At 42.7% G+C, this 13,748-nt stretch overlaps 1 protein-coding gene across 4 annotated transcripts in view; it reads right to left on the bottom strand.

Annotated features, from left to right (window-relative positions):
- Window positions 1-13,546, bottom strand: part of LOC128642919 (uncharacterized) — a 112,811-nt gene extending 99,265 nt beyond the window's left edge. For all 4 annotated transcript variants that reach the window (XM_053695804.1, XM_053695806.1, XM_053695805.1 and 1 more), the window contains exon 1: window positions 13,350-13,546. The gene's annotated coding sequence lies outside the window, so the exon portion shown is untranslated. The remainder of the gene's footprint in view (window positions 1-13,349) is intronic.
- Window positions 13,547-13,748: the final 202 nt, after the last annotated feature.

The following is a 13,748-nucleotide window of genomic DNA, read 5'->3' as shown; positions in this document are numbered from 1 at the left end:
CCGCCTTATCCTGATGAAGAATCAGAAAAGGAGACTCACAAGAAAGAGCAGATAATTCAGAAACTCTTCTGGTAGAAGAGATGGCCAAAAGGAACAAAACTTTCCAAGAAAGTAATTTAATATCCAATGAATGCATAGGTTCAAATGGAGGAGCTTGAAGAGCCCCCAGAACCAAATTCAAACTCCAGGAGGAGAAATTGACTTAATGACAGGCTTTATACGAACCAAAGCTTGTACAAAACAATGAATATCAGGAAGAACAGCAATCTTTCTGTGAAAAAGAACAGAAAGAGCAGAGATTTGACCTTTCAAGGAACTTGCGGACAAACCCTTATCTAAACCATCCTGAAGAAATTGTAATAGTCTCGGTATTCTAAAAGAATGCCAAGAAAAATGATGAGAAAGACACCAAGAAATATAAGTCTTCCAGACTCTATAATATATCTCTCTGGATACAAATTTACGAGCCTGTAACATAGTATTAATCACAGAGTCAGAGAAACCTCTTTGACCAAGAATCAAGCGTTCAATCTCCATACCTTTAAATTTAAGGATTTCAGATCCTGATGGAAAAAAGGACCTTGAGACAAAAGGTCTGGTCTTAACGGAAGAGTCCACGGTTGGCAAGAGGCCATCCGGACAAGATCCGTATACCAAAACCTGTGAGGCCATGCCGGAGCTACCAGCAGAACAAACGAGCATTCCTTCAGAATCTTGGAGATTACTCTTGGAAGAAGAACTAGAGGCGGAAAGATATAGGCAGGATGATACTTCCAAGGAAGTGAAAATGCATCCACTGCCTCCGCCTGAAGATCCAGGGATCTAGACAGATACCTGGGAAGTTTCTTGTTTAGATGAGAAGCCATCAGATCTATTTCTGGAAGTTCCCACATTTGAACAATCTGAAGAAATACCTCTGGGTGAAGAGACCATTCGCCCGGATGCAACGTTTGGCGACTGAGATAATCCGCTTTCCAATTGTCCATACCTGGGATATAAACCGCAGAGATTAGACAGGAGCTGGATTCCGCCCAAACAAAAATTCGAGATACTTCTTTCATAACCAGAGGACTGTGAGTCCCTCCTTGATGATTGATGTATGCCACAGTTGTGACATTGTCTTATCTGAAAACAATGAACAACTCTCTCTTCAGAAGAGGCCAAGACTGAAGAGCTCTGAAAATTGCACGGAGTTCCAAAATATTGATCGGAAATCTCACCTCCTGAGATTCCCAAACCCCTTGTGCCGTCAGAGACCCCCACACAGCTCCCCAACCTGTAAGACTTGAATCTGTTGAGATTATAGTCCAGGTCGGAAGAACAAAGAAGCCCCCTGAACTAAACGATGGTGATCTGTCCACCATGTCAGAGAGTGTCGTAAAATCGGTTTAAAGATATTAATTGAGATATCTTTGAGTAATCCCTGCACCATTGGTTCAGCATACAGAGCTGAAGAGGTCGCATGTGAAAACGAGCAAAGGAGATCGCATCTGATGCGGCAGTCCTAAGACCCAACATTTCCATGCATAAGGCTACCAAAGGGAATGATTGTGACTGAAGGTTTTGACAAGCTGATATCAATGTTAAACTTCTCTTGTCTGACAAGGACAGAGTCATAGACACTGAATTTATCTAGAAACCTAAAAAGGTTACCCTTGTCTGAGGAATCAATGAACTGAATGGTAAATTGATCCTCCAACCATGAACTTGAAGAAACAACACAAGTCGATTCGTATGAGATTCTTCGAAAATGAGAAGACTGAGCAAGTACCAAGATATCGTCCAAATAAGGAAATACCAAAACCCTATTCTCTGATTACAGAAGAAGGGCACCGAGAACCTTTGAAAAAAATTCTTGGAACTGAGGCTAGACCAAACAGTAGAGCCACAAAACTGGTAATGCTTGTCTAAAAAGAGAATCTCAGACACTAAAAGTGATCTGGATGAATCGGAATATGCAGATACACATCCTGTAAATCTATTGTAGACATATAATGCCCTTGCTAAACAAAAGGCAGGATAGTCCTACAGTAACCATCTTGAATGTTGGTATCCTAACATAACGATTCAATAATGATAGATCCAGAACTGGTCTGAAGGAATTGACCTTCTTTGGTACAATGAAGAGATAAAATAAAACCCCAGCCCCTGTTCCAGAACTGGAACTGGCATAAATACTCCAGCCAACTCTAGATCTGAAACACATTTCAGAAATGCTGAGCCTTGCTGTGTCAACTGGGAAAGAAAAGAATCTCTTAGCAGGAGGCCTTAACTTGAAGCCAATTCTGTACCTTTCTGAAACAATGTTTCTGAAACCAGAGATTAAGAACGGAATTGATCCAAATTTCTTTGAAGAAAACGTAATCTGCCCCATACCAGCTGAGCTGGAATAAGGGCCGCACCTTCATAGGTACTTAGGAGCTGACAATAGGTTTCTATAAGGCTTGGATATATTCCAAACTGGAAATAGTTTCCAAACTGATACCGCTCCTGAGGATGAAGGATCAGGCTTTTGTTCCTTGTTGTGAGGAAAGGAACGAAATGATTATTTACCCTGGAAAGAAAGGGAAAGCAAAGTTGACTTAGAAGACATGTCAGCATTCCAAGTTTAATCCATAAAGCTTTTCTAGCTAAAATAGCTAGAGACATATACCTGACATCAACTCTAATGATATCAAAAGATGGTATCACCAATAAAATAATTAGCATGTTATAGAATAATAATAATGCTATAAAATTATGATCTGTTACCTGTTGTGCTAAAGCTTCTAACCAAAAAGTTGAAGCTGCAGCAACATCCGCTAAAAATATAGCAGGTCTAAGAAGATTACCTGAACATAAGTAAGCTTTTCTTAGAAAAGATTCAATTTTCCTATCTAAAGGATCCTTAAATGAAGTACTATCTGCCATAGGAATAGTAGTACATTAGCAGGAGTAGAGACAGCCCCATAACCTTAGGGATTTTTGTCCCAAAAAACTCTAATCTGTCAGATGGCACAGGATATAATTTGCTTAAACGTCTAGAAGGAGTAAATAAATTACCCAAATTATTCCATTCCCTGGAAATTACTTCAGAAATAGCATCAGGGAGATAAAACACTTCTGGAATAACTACAGCAGATTTAAAAACCTTATTTAAACGTTTACATTTAGTATCAAGAGGACCAGAATCCTCTATTTCTAATGCAAATAACACTTCTTTAAGTAAAGAACGAATAAATTCCATCTTGAACAGATACAAAGATTTATCAGCATCAACCTCTGAGACAGAAACCTCTGAACCAGAAGAACTATTATCAGTATCAGAATGATGATGTTCATTTAAAAATTCATCTGAAAAAAAGAGAAGTTTTAAAAGACTTTTATGTATACTAGAAGGAGAAATAACAGACATAGCCTTCTTAATGGATTTAAAAAAATAAAATCTCTTATGTTATCAGGAACACTCTGAAAATTAGATGTTGACGGACAGCAACAGGTAATGTAATAGTACTAAAGGAAATTTTATCTGCATTAATAAGTTTGACATGACATGCAATACAAATAACAGCTGGAGAAACAGATACCAAAAGTTTATAGCAGACTTAGCTTGGTAGCTCCAGCACTGTGCAGTGATTTTCCTGTAGTATCTTCTGACTCAGTTGCAACGTGGAACATCTTGCAATATGTAAAAGAAAAAACAACATATAAAGCAAAATTGATCAAATTCCTTAAATGACAGTTTCAGGAATGGGAAAAAAATGCCAGTGAACAAGCTTCTAGCAACCAGAAGCAATAAATAAAGAGACTTAAATAATGTGGAGACAAAAATGACGCCCATATTTTTTAGCGCCAAAAAAGACGCCCACATTATTTGGCGCCTAAAATGTTTTTGGCGCCAAAAATGACGCCACATCCGGAACGCCGACATCTTTGACGCAAAATAACGTCAAAAAATGACGCAACTTCCGGCGACACGTATGACGCCGGAAACGGAAAAGAATTTTTGCGCCAAAAAAGTCCGCGCCAAGAATGACGCAATAAAATGAAGCATTTTCAGCCCCCGCGAGCCTAACAGCCCACAGGGAAAAAAGTCAAATTTTTTTGAGGTAAGAAAAAATATGATAATTCAATGCATAATCCCAAATATGAAACTGACTGTCTGGAAATAAGGAAAGTTGAACATTCTGAGTCAAGGCAAATAAATGTTTGAATACATATATTTAGAACTTTATAAATAAAGTGCCCAACCATAGCTTAGAGTGTCACAGAAAATAAGACTTACTTACCCCAGGACACTCATCTACATGTTTGTAGAAAGCCAAACCAGTACTGAAACGAGAATCAGTAGAGGAAATGGTAAATATAAGAGTATATCGTCGATCTGAAAAGGGAGGTAAGAGATGAATCTCTACGACCGATAACAGAGAACCTTATGAAATAGACCCCGTAGAAGGAGATCACTGCATTCAATAGGCAATACTCTCTTCACATCCCTCTGACATTCACTGCACGCTGAGAGGAAAACCGGGCTCCAACTTGCTGCGGAGCGCATATCAACGTAGAATCTAGCACAAACTTACTTCACCACCTCCCTTGGAGGCAAAGTTTGTAAAACTGATTTGGGGGTGTGGTGAGGGGTGTATTTATAGGCATTTTAAGGTTTGGGAAACTTTGCCCCTCCTGGTAGGAATGTATATCCCATACGTCACTAGCTCATGGACTCTTGTTAATTACATGAAAGAAAGCACTGGCATAGATTAACCCCTTAACGACCAAGGACGTACGCCACACGTCCTCTAAAAAAATACACTTAATGACCGAGGACGTGTGGCGTACGTCCTTGGTCTGGAAAGCAGCTGGAAGCGATCCTGCTCGCTTCCAGCTGCTTTCCGGTTATTGCAGTGATGCCTCAACATCGAGGCATCCTGCAATAACCCCCCTTGGCCATCCGATGCAGAGAGAGCCACTCTGTGGCCCTCTCTGTACCGGACATCGATGGCCGGTTTCGTTGGTGGGTGGGAGCCAGTCTGGGAGGCGGTGTGGGCGGCCATCGATGGGCCGTATGATGTGGCGGGGGGCGGGATCGTGGGCGGGAACGCCGGGGTGCGCGCGCGGGTGCGCGCGCGTGCACGAGGGTGCGCGGCGCGCGTGCGGGGGGGGGGGGGGGTAGGAAGCGGGTGGGAACCGCTACACTACAGAACATGTATGGGGGAAAAGTGGCAGTGATTGCCAAAAATATATATATTTATATCGATCTAAGAGATCTGGGAGGGGTGGTGGGTTTGTCTTTTGGGGGGGGGCAAGCTACACTACAGAAAACTATTTTAAAATAATAATAAAACAAGGTTTTACTATAAACTGGGTACTGGCAGACAGCTGCCAGTACCAAAGATGGCTACTAATAAGTTAGAGGGGGATGGGTAAAGAGCTGTTTGGGGGGTATCAGGGAGGTTGGGGGCTAAGGGGGGATCCTCCAGAGCAGCATATGTAAATATGCATTTTTTTTTATTTATGTTTTATCAAGGATAGCTTTTTTTTTTAGTACTGGCAGACTTTCTGCCAGTACTTAACATGGCGGGGACAATTGTGGGGTGGGGGAGGGAAGAGAGCTGTTTGGGAGGGATCAGGGGGTGTAATGTGTCAGGTGGGAGGCTGATCTCTACACTAAAGCTAAAATTAACCCTGCAAGCTCCCTACATGCTACCTAATTAACCCCTTCACTGCTAGCCATAATACACGTGTGATGCGCAGCGGCATTTAGCGGCCTTCTAATTACCAAAAAGCAACGCCAAAGCCATATATGTCTGCTATTTCTCAACAAAGGGGATCCCAGAGAAGCATTTACAACCATTTGTGCCATAATTGCACAAGCTGTTTGTAAATGATTTCAGTGAGAAACCTAAAATTGTGAAAAATTTTACTTTTTTTTTTTATTTAATCGCATTTGGCGTTGAAATGGTGACATGAAATATACCAAAATGGGCCTAGATCAATACTTAGGGTTGTCTACTACACTACAATAAAGCTAAAATTAACCCTACAAGCTCCCTACATGCTCCCTAATTAACCCCTTCATTGCTGGGCATAATACACGTGTGGTGCGCAGTGGCATTTAGCGGCCTTCTAATTACCAAAAAGCAACACCAAATCCATATATGTCTGCTATTTATGAAAAAAGGGGATTGCAGAGAAGCATTTACAACCATTTGTGCCATAATTGCACGAACTGTTTGTAAATAAATTCAGTGAGAAACCTAAAGTTTGTAACAAAATGTGTGAAAAAGTGAACAATTTTTTTTATTTGATCGCATTTGGCGGTGAAATGGTGGCATGAAATATACCAAAATGGGCCTAGATCAATACTTTGGGATGTCTTCTAAAAAAAAATATATACATGTCAAGGGATATTCAGGGATTCCTGGAAGATATCAGTGTTCCAATGTAACTAGCGCTAAGTTTGAAAAAAAGTGGTTTGGAAATAGCAAAGTGCTTCTTGTATTTATTGCCCTATAACTTGCAAAAAAAAGCAAAGAACATGTAAACATTGGGTATTTCTAAACTCAGGACAAAATTTGGAAACTATTTAGCATGAGTGTTTTTTGGTGGTTGCAGATGTGTAACAGATTTTGGGGGTCAAAGTTAGAAAAAGTGTGTTTTTTTCCATTTTTTCCTCATATTTTATATTTTTTTTATAGTAAATTATAAGATATGATGAAAATAATGGTATCTTTAGAAAGTCCATTTAATGGCGAGAAAAACGGTATATAATATGTGTGGGTACAGTAAATGAGTAAGAGGAAAATTACAGCTAAACACAAACACTGCAGAAATGTAAAAATAGCCTTGGTCCCAAACGGACAGAAAATGGAAAAGTGCTCTGGTCACTAAGGGGTTAAGATCAGATGACCAATTAAAATCAATATTACAAACTAAGTCAACATTTACATATAAAAGAGAGCACGGAATCTTAGTGACCAATTAACTAATAGTCACTATGCTAGAAATGCTTATAGACCCCTATTATATAAAGGTCCAGTTCCATGTGGCAATTGTCGAATTCGCCCTCATATAATTAAGAAACAAGTCATAGAATACAGGTTTTATTAAAAAATGAAAGATTAACAATCTAATTAATTGTAAAAGTACAAAACGGCATATTCCCAATCCTGTGACTGTAATATTTTATATGTAGGCATAACGAATAGAGTGCTGGGTACTAGGATGATTGCAAACCTAAGTAACATACGTAATGCGAAAAAGGGAATAAAACCACCAGTGTTGCTGGACATTTTTATTGTGCCACAATGCCAATACTAAGTTTTAAATGCTGAGGTTTAGAAAAAGTAAAATCAAGCATCAGGGGAGGAGATACAGAACCTATTTTGTTACAGATAGAGACGAAGTGGATATTTTGCCTTAATTCAGTAGTGCCGAACGGCATGTAGTAGTATTGGGTTTATCTGTAATAGAGCTTTAAAGGTATAGTACACTCCAAAAACAATATACAATAAAATGAAAGCTTGTATCAACAATTTAATATTGTCAAAAATCCATCGTTTACTCACAATCTTGTATTGAAAGTCTTTCCAAACCCACCATGGGACTCCTTATGCGAGTCCTCTCACGGGCGGTCCACCTGGGTTGGAGTCTGCATCGTAGAAATAGCTTATATGCATGCACTTGTTCTGCCAGTTAAAGGGACACTGAACCCAAATTTTTTCTTACTTCGTGATTCAGATAGAGCATGCAATTTTAAGCAACTTTCTAATTTACTCATTCTCTTGCTATCTTTATTTTAAAAAGCTAAGGAGCCAGCAAATTTTTGGTTCAGACCCCTAAACAGCCACTTGTTTATTGGTGGGTGAATTTATCAACCAATCAGCAAGAACAACCCAGGTTGTTCACTAAAAATGGGCAAGCATCTAAACTTACATTCTTGCTTTTTCAAATAAAGATACCAAGAGAATGAAAAAAATTGATAATATAAGTAAATTAGAAAGTTGCTGCTCTATAAGAATCACGAAAGAAAAAATTTGAGTTTAGTGTCCCTTTAAGTCACACTCTTCGCTATGGCGCCCGTAGTAGCTCAAAACAGCTTGTCATTGCTGCAACAGTCTATGCGCGAGGAGCTTCAGTAGTTATGGTAAGTATAGCAGTATGAGAATCAATACCTCTTGACAAAGGAGTAATATGAAAATGGAAACATTTAATAATACATCAAAATTTCTTCATAAAAACATGATTTATAAAGTTAGATTGTCAATTGCGGAGACCTGGGATAGGAGTATAGGAATAACAATGTCATTACAATAATAGCCCTGTTATTGTTCTTATTGAAAGCCAGTCTGTAAAAAAACAACACCAAGTATGTAGCGCACGCGATTCTCTTAAGTGACCAGTGCGCATGCGCTAGAGGATGACTTAAAGGGACACTGAACCCAAAATTTTTTATTTTGTGATTCAGATAGAGTATGCTCATATCAGTTATAGCTTTGTATTATTGCACTATTGCTTGTATATAACCAATAGTATTTAAAGTGTACTTAAAGGGACACTGAACCCAAATGTTTTCTTTCATGATTCAGATAGAGCATGCAATTTTAAGCAACTTTCTAATTTACTCCTATTATCAAATTTTCTTCATTCTCTTGGTATCTTTATTTGAAATGCAAGAATGTAAGTTTAGATGCCGGCCCATTTTTGGTAAACAACCTGGGTTGTTCTTGCTGATTGGTGGATACATTCATCCACCAATAAAAAAGTGCTGTCCAGAGTTCTGAATAAAAAAAAAGCTTAGATGTCTTCTTTTTCAAATAAAGATAGCAAGAGAACGAATAAAAAATTGATAATAGGAGTAAATTAGAAAGTTGCTTACAATTGCATGCTCTATCTGAATCACAAAAGAAAAAATTTGGGTTCAGTGCCCCTTTAAGTGATAGAAAAACTTTGCTGCCAGCTCTTTAAGCTTGAATATTGGTGCACAGGCCCTCACAGCATATGTAGGTATGCCGTAAAAAAAAACACTAATACCTTTTAATGGAAGTATATTGCAGAAATGCTTCTATTTAAAAATTGAATGCACCCATGCACACTTCCATTTTTACCTTGCTATCCCTTTAAATGGAAAAGGGACAAAATAAATAATGAAAAGTACAAAGTTATTTTAATATGTATAATTAAACATTTTATATTCAAAATCTTAAGAAACTGTCTCATTAATGTTACATTAAAGAACAGTTAAATATAGTAGAATCACAAAATAAATGCATTATGAAAGACAATAAATCGCACTTACTTGGACCTTCGAAATAGCAGACCCTAAAAGTGTACTTTTTACTTTCTCTTACCTTTATACAAGGGACATGAAATCCAAACTTTTATTTCTATATTCTAATTAGTTTAGTTCTCTTTGTATCCTTTGTTGAAAAGCATACATAGGTAGGCCCAGAAGCTGCTGATTGGTGGCTGCACATATATGCCTTTTGCCATAGGATTTTAGCTAGCTCCCAGTAGTGTGTTACTGCTTCTTCAGCAAAAGATACAAAGAGAATTAAGTAAATTAGATAATAGAAGTAAATTGGAAAGTTGTTTAAAATTATATGATCAATCTAAATCATTAAAAAAAATGTCATGTCCCTTTAAATTTAAAGTGAAACAGGAAATGCAGTTTGTGCATAATTGAATATACGTTTATAAAAAATATTTTACTTTTACCCCCACCATAAAAAATCTTACCAGACACAAGAGAAGCTCTTCAAAGCAAAGTGTGGAAAACAGCACCAACAGATATGTGGCTTGTGGGGCACGGAACCCAGGATCTGCCTTATCCTGCAAATACTCCAAATAGCAAAAAAGATTTGTTCCAGCCACCAATAGTTAAAAAACCTTTATTTCTTCATATGGGGTCTTTGGACAAACATACAACGTTTCAGACCTGCTATAGGTCCTTAGTCATGTATTACATACATGACTAAGGACCTATAGCAGGTCTGAAACGTTGTATGTTTGTCCAAAGACCCCATATGAAGAAATAAAGGTTTTTTAACTATTGGTGGCTGGAACAAATCTTTTTTGCTACAAGAGAAGCTCTTACCATTTGCTTTGCAGTTTACGAACAAATAGTGATTGGGTTAAAACTGGGAAACCTGTTCATTTGACAAAACCAAGGTCATTACAAAGTTTAAATCTACTTTAAATAAATGTGAAATCAACAAATATCCAGGGAAGATCATCTGCATGCAGAGCTCCTTTGTGAATAAAGTTTCACGACCTAAAGAACTGAAATTGCCTGCTTTGAATAATACTGGTATGAAGAAAACAACTGTAAAATAGTATGCTCTGACTGAGGTTTTGTGTCCCTTACTGTGATCAGTGTGTTCCTTCCTTATGATCCATAGGCAATACTGTCCAACTGACCTGGTCACTAATTCTCTCACTAGTGTACCCAGCACTGAGCTACTGACCTGGTCACTACATCCCTCACTAGTGTCCCCAGCACTGTGCTACTGACCTGGTCACAACATGCCATGGTGTCCCCAGCACTGTGCTACTGACCAGACAATTACACCCCGCTTTGTCCACAGCACTGTCCAACTGACTTGGTCCCTACACCCCGCTTTGTCCTCAGCACTGTGCTACTGACCTGGTCACTACATCCCTCACTAGTCTACCCAGCACTGAGCTACTGACCTGGTCACTACATCCATCACTAGTGTCCCCAGCTCTGAGCTACTGACCTGGTCACTACATCCCATGGTGTCCCCAGCACTGAGCTACTGACCTGGTCACTACATCCCATGGTGTACCCAGCACTGAGTTACTGACCTGGTCACTACATCCCATGGTGTCCCCAGCACTGAGTTACTGACCTGGTCACTACATCCCATGGTGTACCCAGCACTGAGTTACTGACCTGGTCACTACATCTCATGGTGTCCCCAGCACTGTGCTACTGACCTGGTCACTACATCCCATGGTGTCCCCAGCACTGAGCTCCTGACCTGGTCACTACATCCCATGGTGTCCCCAGCACTGAGCTCCTGACCTGGTCACTACATCCCATGGTGTCCCCAGCACTGAGCTCCTGACCTGGTCACTACATCCCATGGTGTCCCCAGCACTGAGCTCCTGACCTGGTCACTACATCCCATGGTGTCCCCAGCACTGAGCTCCTGACCTGGTCACTACATCCCATGGTGTCCCCAGCACTGAGCTCCTGACCTGGTCACTACATCCCATGGTGTCCCCAGCACTGAGCTCCTGACCTGGTCACTACATCCCATGGTGTCCCCAGCACTGTGCTACTGACCTGGTCACATCCCATGGTGTCCCCAGCACTGAGCTACTGACCTGGTCACTACACCCCATGGTGTCCCTAGCACTGTGCTACTGACCTGGTCACTACATCCCATGCTGTCCCCAGCACTGTGCTACTGTCCTGGTCACTACATCCCATGGTGTCCCCAGCACTGTGCTACTGACCTGGTCACTACATCCCATGGTGTCCCCAGCACTGTGCTACTGACTTGGTCACTACATACCATGGTGTCCCCAGCACTGAGCTACTGACCTGGTCACTACATCCCATGGTGTCCCCAGCACTGAGCTACTGACCTGGTCACTACATCCCTCACTAGAGTCCTCAGCACTGTGCTACTGACCTGGTCACTACATCCCATGGTGCCCCCAGCACTGAGCTACTGGCCTGGTCACTACATCCCATGGTGTCCCCAGCACTGAGCTACTAACCTGGTCACTACATCCCATGGTGTCCCCAGCACTGAGCTACTGACCTGGTCACTACATCCCTCACTGGTGTCCCCAGCACTGTGCTACTGATCTGGTCACTACATCCCATGGTGAGCACTGAGCTACTGACCTGGTCACTACATCCCATGGTGTCCCCAGCACTGAGCTACTGACCTGGTCACTACATCCCATGGTGTCCCCAGCACTGAGCTACTGACCTGGTCACTACATCCCATGGTGTCCCCAGCACTGAGCTACTGACCTGGTCACTACATCCCATGGTGTCCCCAGCACTGAGCTCCTGACCTGGTCACTACATCCCATGGTGTCCCCAGCACTGAGCTACTGAACTGGTCACTACATCCCATGGTGTCCCCAGCACTGAGCTACTGACCTGGTCACTACATCCCATGGTGTCCCCAGCACTGAGCTCCTGACCTGGTCACTACATCCCATGGTGTCCCCAGCACTGAGCTACTGACCTGGTCACTACATCCCATGGTGTCCCCAGCACTGAGCTCCTGACCTGGTCACTACATCCCATGGTGTCCCCAGCACTGAGCTACTGACCTGGTCACATCCCATGGTGTCCCCAGCACTGTGCTACTGACCTGGTCACTACACCCCATGGTGTCCCTAGCACTGTGCTACTGACCTGGTCACTACATCCCATGCTGTCCCCAGCACTGTGCTACTGTCCTGGTCACTACATCCCATGGTGTCCCCAGCACTGTGCTACTGACCTGGTCACTACATCCCATGGTGTCCCCAGCAGTGCTACTGACTTGGTCACTACATACCATGGTGTCCCCAGCACTGAGCTACTGACCTGGTCACTACATCCCATGGTGTCCCCAGCACTGAGCTACTGACCTGGTCACTACATCCCTCACTAGAGTCCTCAGCACTGTGCTACTGACCTGGTCACTACATCCCATGGTGCCCCCAGCACTGAGCTACTGGCCTGGTCACTACATCCCATGGTGTCCCCAGCACTGAGCTACTAACCTGGTCACTACATCCCATGGTGTCCCCAGCACTGAGCTACTGACCTGGTCACTACATCCCTCACTGGTGTCCCCAGCACTGTGCTACTGATCTGGTCACTACATCCCATGGTGAGCACTGAGCTACTGACCTGGTCACTACATCCCATGGTGTCCCCAGCACTGAGCTACTGACCTGGTCACTACATCCCATGGTGTCCCCAGCACTGAGCTACTGACCTGGTCACTACATCCCATGGTGTCCCCAGCACTGAGCTCCTGACCTGGTCACTACATCCCATGGTGTCCCCAGCACTGAGCTACTGAACTGGTCACTACATCCCATGGTGTCCCCAGCACTGAGCTACTGACCTGGTCACTACATCCCATGGTGTCCCCAGCACTGAGCTCCTGACCTGGTCACTACATCCCATGGTGTCCCCAGCACTGAGCTACTGACCTGGTCACTACATCCCATGGTGTCCCCAGCACTGAGCTCCTGACCTGGTCACTACATCCCATGGTGTCCCCAGCACTGAGCTACTGACCTGGTCACATCCCATGGTGTCCCCAGCACTGAGCTACTGACCTGGTCACTACATCCCATGGTGTCCCCAGCACTGAGCTACTGACCTGGTCACTACAGCTCGCGGGGTCCTGCTGTCCGGTTACTGCGCACAAAAGAGGAGCCAGGGCGCGTACAGGGAGCAGAGAGTAGGGTGGGCGCTGGGAGCGTGTAGAGTGGGCTCCAGTGTGACGGCGTATTAGGTAGACTAGTAAGGTCCCGCACGTTGCTGCTCCGTTATAGCCAGGGATAAGTTAGGAGCCTGTTATCAGCAGAGCAGAGACCCTCCCCGTGGGCAGGGAACAGGCAGACCCCGCCCGGGTGGGGGCAGGGACCGTGGATTATTCACTCTCAGCTAACAGTAAGGGGCAACCTGCAAGTCCTGAGTGTACTTGTTGTTGACTTGTTGTGACTGAAAGGAACTGGCCCTGTTGCCCTGTGCTGATACCACTACACCCGGAGTAATA

The sequence above is a fragment of the Bombina bombina genome, chromosome 12, assembly GCF_027579735.1.
Source record: "Bombina bombina isolate aBomBom1 chromosome 12, aBomBom1.pri, whole genome shotgun sequence".
NCBI classification, from domain to species: domain Eukaryota; kingdom Metazoa; phylum Chordata; class Amphibia; order Anura; family Bombinatoridae; genus Bombina; species Bombina bombina.
Note: the sequence above shows the minus strand (reverse complement) of the source record. Positions and strands in the feature narration are given on the sequence as shown.